The sequence below is a fragment of the Bos javanicus genome, chromosome 19 (genome assembly GCF_032452875.1).
Source record: "Bos javanicus breed banteng chromosome 19, ARS-OSU_banteng_1.0, whole genome shotgun sequence".
NCBI classification, from domain to species: domain Eukaryota; kingdom Metazoa; phylum Chordata; class Mammalia; order Artiodactyla; family Bovidae; genus Bos; species Bos javanicus.
The window spans coordinates 58,214,965-58,221,469 of NC_083886.1; the positions used below are offsets into that span (position 1 = coordinate 58,214,965).

General features: G+C 45.6%; 1 protein-coding gene across 1 annotated transcript in view; it reads right to left on the reverse strand.

The window, feature by feature from the left end:
• The window catches only part of RAB37 (RAB37, member RAS oncogene family), a 68,378-nt gene that overhangs the window by 21,171 nt on the left and 40,702 nt on the right, over positions 1 to 6,505 (reverse strand). The gene's annotated exons all lie outside the window — the stretch shown is intronic.

Below are 6,505 nucleotides of genomic sequence, written 5' to 3' on the forward strand. Positions count from 1 at the left end.
GGTGGGCTGAGGTCTAGGGGGTCGCAAGGAGTCGGACACGACTGAAGCGACTAACACCGCACAGCCCGTGCCAGGTAAAGGGTTAAACACCAAGTAATATCAAGAGCTCTCAAAAGAAGCTCTCAATAGAAAAATGGGCAAGGGTTATGGATAGAGAGACTTGATGAGCATTTCATATAAACAGAAACATGCCATATATGATGTTTTGTGACTGGTTCTTTTACTTAGCGTCCTGTTTTTAAGGTTCATCAGGGTGAGAGCATGCAGCAGTAGGTTACAGCTTGTACCAGTAATTAATTCCTTTCTATTATAGAATAATATTCCATTATATGGCTATACCACATTTTGTTTTTCCATTTATCAGTTGGTGGGTATTTGGGATGTTCCCACTCTTTTGGCTACTAATAAATAATGCTGCTATGAACATCTATTACACATTTCTGTGTGAACATATGTTTTCATTTCTCTTGGGTAGGTATGTTTGTTCCAGGTGTCAACATGGCTAGGCTATAGTTCCTGTTATTCAATTAAACACTAATCTAGATATTGCTATGAAGGCATATTTTAGATGTGACTAACATCTACAACCAACTTCCGCTTGCAGAGGTACACCAAGATAGGTGTACAAGGCCACTCATTGTAGCATTTGTAGGAGCAAGTAATTCTGCAGTTGGGACTGGTGACTTGTAAGTCTTCAATAATCCACATTTGCCTTATCCAGTTAATTGAAAGATCTTAAGAGCAACGTTGAGCTTTCCCTGAGAAAGAAGTTCTGTCTCAAGATTGTAGCATCGGCTCCTGCCCGAGAATTTCCAATCTGCTGGCCCGCCCGACAGATGTTGGACTTGCTGGTTCCCACTGTTGCATAAGCCAATTCCTTAGACGAAATCTGTCTTTATAGATAGATCTCCTACTAGTCCTGTTGTTCTGGGGAACCCTGACTGATAAAATATAATATGGAATGCTTTGTTAAAACTTTGATTATGGTCAACATTGGGTGAGACTTGGGGAAGCAGGCACATACACATATAGCATTGGTGGGAGTCCACACTAGGGCCTTTTGGAGAACAATTGACAATAACTATCAAAGTTACACTGCAGATGGTGACTGCAGCCATGAAATTAAAAGATGTTTGCTCTTGGAAAGAAAAGCTATGACAAACCCATCAGATCAGATCAGATCAGTCGCTCAGTCGTGTCCGACTCTTTGCGACCCCATGAATCGCAGCACGCCAGGCCTCCCTGTCCATCACCACAGCATACTAAAAAGCAGAGGCATTACTTTGCTGACAAAGGTCTGTGTAGTCAAAGCTATGGTTTTTCCAGTAGTCACGTATTGATGTGAGGGTTGGACTATAAAGAAAGCTGAGCACCGAAGAACTGATGCTTTTGAACTGTGGTGTTGGAGAATACTCTTGAGAGTCCCTTGGAATGCAAGGAGATCCAACCAGTCCATCCTAAAGGAAATCAGTACTGAATATTCATTGGAAGGACTGATGTGGAAGCTCCAGTATTTTGGCCACCTGATGTGAAGAACTGACTCATTGGAAAAGACCCTGATGCTGGAAATGATTGAGGGCAGGAGAAGGGGATGACAGAGGATGAGATGGTTGGATGGCATCACTGACACGGTGGACATGAGTTTGAGCAAGCTCCAGGAGTTGGTGATGGACAGGAAAGCCTGGTGTGCTGCAGTCAATGGGGTTGCAAAGAGTCAGACATGACTGAGCAATTGAGGTGAACTGAACTGATCAAAGTTACAAATGCAAATTTTTTTCCACTCAGCAGTTCTAGGGCTTTGCTTGCAAAAGTGCACCAAGATATATGTACAGGACTGCTCACTGTAGTGTTTGTAGGGGCAGATAATCCAGTAGTTGGGACTGGTGAAGTGAACTCTAGAATTTACATGTAATGCAATATTGTGAATGATAAAAGAATGAGGAAAATCTGTATGTGCTATTTGGAAAAAACTTGATTATTAACCAAAAGATGAAGGTGCAGAGAGGTCTGCTTATATGATGACTTACATGTGCTTCACTGAGATGCATATTCTAGTTATGCATAAGTTTTAAAATCTACTTTTTAAATTTTTTTGGCCACACCATGTGACATATGGGATCTTAATTCCCCAATGAAGGATCGGACCTATGCCTCCTGCACTGGAAGCTTGGAGTCTTAACTACTGGGCCACCAGGGAAGTCCGGGCATAAGCTTTTTTAAAAAGAGGCAATAGAGTCTGACAATGGTTACTTTTGAGTTTCTGGGCATAGTGAGGTGGGGTCGGAAAGGAGAATTTTCTTTTTCCTTTTATCTCTCCCACACTTAAAAAAACTCTGTTTGCATTACCTTTTAAAGAAATGTTAACTGGGATTATTTCAAAGTGGGCATTATTGGCTTTGTTTACTTTTTGAATTTTTCTGTATTAAAGATCCCTAATAAATGTAATAAACTGATTGAGGAAGTAAAGTCATACAGGAGTGATCCTTTACTTAACCTGAAATAAACTGCTTTTCTAAAGAAAAGAACACAAAATTGGTAATAGAAACATATGCTTATATTCAACAGTGGTTGTCTCTGGGGTGGGATTAGAACTGATTTACCATGCACTGTTTGGGTTCCTCTGTATTTCATTATTCTTCAACAATGAATACACATTATTTTGGAATCTGAAGAAGACTGTAGTCTGCAAGTCCAATGTGACCAGGAGGAGTTTTTGATTTTAGTCCCTGGAGGCATTTCTACCAAAAAGAAACATGAGTTGGTTCTGCTCTCCAAAGCTTTAAAACCATCCTTTTTTTTTTTTTTCCGCTGTGCCATGTATCTTGCCGGATCTTAGTTCCCTGACCAGGATTTGAACCCAGGCTTTTGGAAGTGAAAGCTCCAAGTCCTAACCACTGGACTGCAAGGGAATTCCCTAAAACCAAACTTCTTGATGATATTTGTTTTATAGGACGTCTTTTCTCAAAGAAGATGGTGTTGTTTGTAATGGAAATCTGTTGAGAAGTGAGTGATATGAACTCACACATTAGTGTCTCCTCCTGATTTCTGGAATAACTTTGCTTTTCTGCAGGAAGAGATAAAAGACAGGTGAAGTATAAACCTGAAAGTTAAAAGTGATTATCTCAGGGTGATGAGATGAAGGCAATTATATCCTTGTTTTTTTTTTTTTTTTTAACCTTATCTGTATTTCACAATTTATTTTCTTGAAATGAACATGTATTGCTTTCTTAGCTTAGAGCAACTTCTAGTTTTGAATCACAAGCCACGGATGACTAGCGATCCAAGAGCCCTTCTGATCTGAAGCACATTAGAGGGAGAGGTGAGGTGAGGTGTTGAGATAGCAGGGGCAGCACAGGCCATCTGTGAAGAGCTGCATGGAAAAGTCAGAGGGCAGAGGGGACTGGGGTGAACAGAAACCACGGGGCAGCTAAAGCCGCGGAGTGGAGAATGAGGCAGCCGCTGGTGGGTGGGCCTGGATTTCGTGGGGTCGTCTTTTAGTTTTCGATTACAATAATGCTGCAATGAGCTGTCCGAAGCTCGGTGGCATGTAGCAAGTTTGTGAATGGGCGGTTTAGTCTGGGTGGTCTTTGTGGTCTCAGCTGGGCTCCCTTGCCTGTCTGGGAGTCAGCGGGCTGTTGGCCAGAGCAGCGTGGCTCTTGATCTGCTGGTTAGCCTGGTGCATTCTCAAGGAGGAAGTAGAGAAGCATGAGAAGAAAGGAAATGCAGGAGGCCCCCGTGGGCTGGGGCTGGGAAATGGCACACCATCGCTTCTGCTGCATTTTCTTGGGCAAAATAAGTCCCGAGTCTGGTCCAGACTCAAACAGAGGGCAAGAGACTCTTCCTTTTTGTGAGAAGAGCTCTGGGGTCAAGGGGTGGATACCCAGGGTGGGACCATTTATCCCAGCCTGAAGCTCATATAACGTTGGAGGCCCTTTTTAAAAGAATCCTGGGACTTCCTGCTGGTCCAGTGGCTAAGGATCTGCGCTCCCAACCCAGGGGCCCAGGGTTCGATCCCAGGTCAGGGAACTAGATCCCACATCCCTGCCATAACTAAAGATCTCAGGTGCAATAACCAAGACCCGGCACAGACAAATAAATAACACACACACACACACACACACACACACACACACACAAAAGGGGGGGAAAAGAATCCTTAAATATGAATACAGAATTTGATATAGGGGCCTGGGCAGTTGAGGGGTGCTGACATTTAAGTTCCATCAGATTCATGGCCTCTTCCTCACTTTCACAAAGAAGCTCGAAGCCCCAGTGAGGGGAGCCGTCGTCTTGCTGGTGGCAGAGCCCAGAGGGAGACCGGTTCAGCCCAGCATTGGCACCTGGATTCTGGGCAGCTGTCTGCTCTGGTCCCATGATGTCTGGCTAAGCACTGTTTGCATTTGCTCCTCCACTGAGAGTATTAGTTCCTTCAGGTCCACGTGGTTTAGACTTTGGTTTTGTAATTCCCCAGTGGGCCTGGCAACTGCCATCTCGTGGACCTTCCATTCTAGAGTGGGAGAGACCCAGTGAAACCGGCCTTTTCCATACAGGGGCTCCTCCCCCTGCCTGCATGCCGTCACTTCAGTCATGTCTGACTCTCTGCGACCCATGGACTGGGGCCCGCCAGGCTCCTCTGTCCATGGGATTCTCCAGGCAAGAATACTGCAGTGGGTTGCCGTGCCCTCCTCCAGGGGATCTTTCTGACCCAGGGATCAAACCTGTATCTCTGAGGTCTCCTACCTGGCAGGTGGGTTCTTTACCACTAGCGCCACCTGGGAAGCTCCTGAAAAGATTGAGTCCAAAAAAAGATTGTAGTTTGTAAGCCCGATGTGACCTAGAGAGGCAGCTTGAGTGCGTTTCTGTTCCTAGTCATCAGGACAACCCAACGATTGCATCAACACACACACGCTGCACATGTGGACATGAATTATTTGAGCAAACTCTGGGAGATAGTGGAGGGCAGAGGAGCCTGGTGTACCGCAGTCCCTGGGGTTGCAGAGAGTCATAGCAACTGAACCACAACGCCTGTGCACACACAGCACTAGCACACACAGAACAATACACACTCGTAACACAGCTCCCACACACGGGCCCAGGCACAAACATGGACACACCACACATGTGCTCATACATACATGCACGCGTGACACAGTCACACACACAGGTGCTTCAGAGCAGGGGAATCTCAGATGATCCGTCCAATCCCCTCCTTCACACACGGAGATGTGGGAGCCCAGCGAGGTAACAGACTCGTGCAGATGTCGATGGCCGAGCCAGGAAGAGAGCCTCAAAAGGGTCATTGAAGACATGGGGCTCCCAGAAGAGCCTGACATTCCTCTAGTCCCCAGAGGCATTTGTGTAGAGGAATAGACTCGCTGTCACTTAGAGACATTCAGAGAATTCTCTCTTTTTTTGATGTGGACCACTTTTAAAGTCTTTATTGAATTTGTTATAATTTTGTTTCTGTTTTATAGCCACGAGGTATGTGGGGTCTTAGCTCCTTGAGCAGGGATTAAGCCAGCACAGGCTGCATTGGAAGGTGAAGTCTTTCTTTCTTTTTAATAAACTTTACCGAGGTATAATTTATGTACAATAAAAGCCGCACATTGTCGGGTATAAGTGAAAGAGTTTTAACAAATGTATATACCAATGTAATCACTACCCCAATCAAGATACAAAGAAATTGGCATTTTCCCTGGAAGTGTGCAAGGTGTCTTAACCTCTGGATCACCAGGGATGTCCCCAGAGAATTCTCTTCGGTTGATTCCAAGCAGAATCTCTGTTTTTGACCCAGGAAAGCCCAGGATCAGAGGGTCAGGACACAGGCTGAAATTTGGAGCAGCTCAGAGACTGTTCGCTTCTTACTGACTGTGCCTGAGAAAGGAAAGATCATCCCACACCCCTCAAAACATGTGCCCCTTGCTTTCCAGGGTGTCCCATCTTACTTAACTCATTGGTCATTTCCCCTGGAAGCCAAATGATGTCTCTGTTTGCTGAGGCCAGATGTCTCTCATGATAGCTATTCAGGGTCACAGGCTGAGGATGGTTCTGCCGAGCAGCAGGGTAGGGACGGAGGGCTGACTGAGTTCTCACTCTGTATCATTGACCTGACTTGACCGCCTGGAAGGATGTAATGTGAGAAGCCAATTCTGGCCACATCCCGGAAAACCCTTGCTTATCAGCTGCTGCATTTTCCTGTGCAAATAACCTTCTGACACCTAGTCACTCCTGATAAGGACACGAGGGGCTCAGATCTCTCCTTGGGACTCGCTCGCTCCCCGAGACATCACCAGGTACGCGGGGCACACGGCAAACGTGCCTCCAGGAACAAAAGCTGAGAAAGGTCTGGTCCTTTCCTAATTTCTGGGCTTCATCCCAGGTCTTGCTGGGACTCTGATAGCGGAAGGGGAGGGAAGGATGACAACTCTGACAACACAGAAAGGGAGTCAGACGGGGGACGCTGATGGGTGCATCCTTTATGTCCACTGTAAGAAGCAGCTATTGC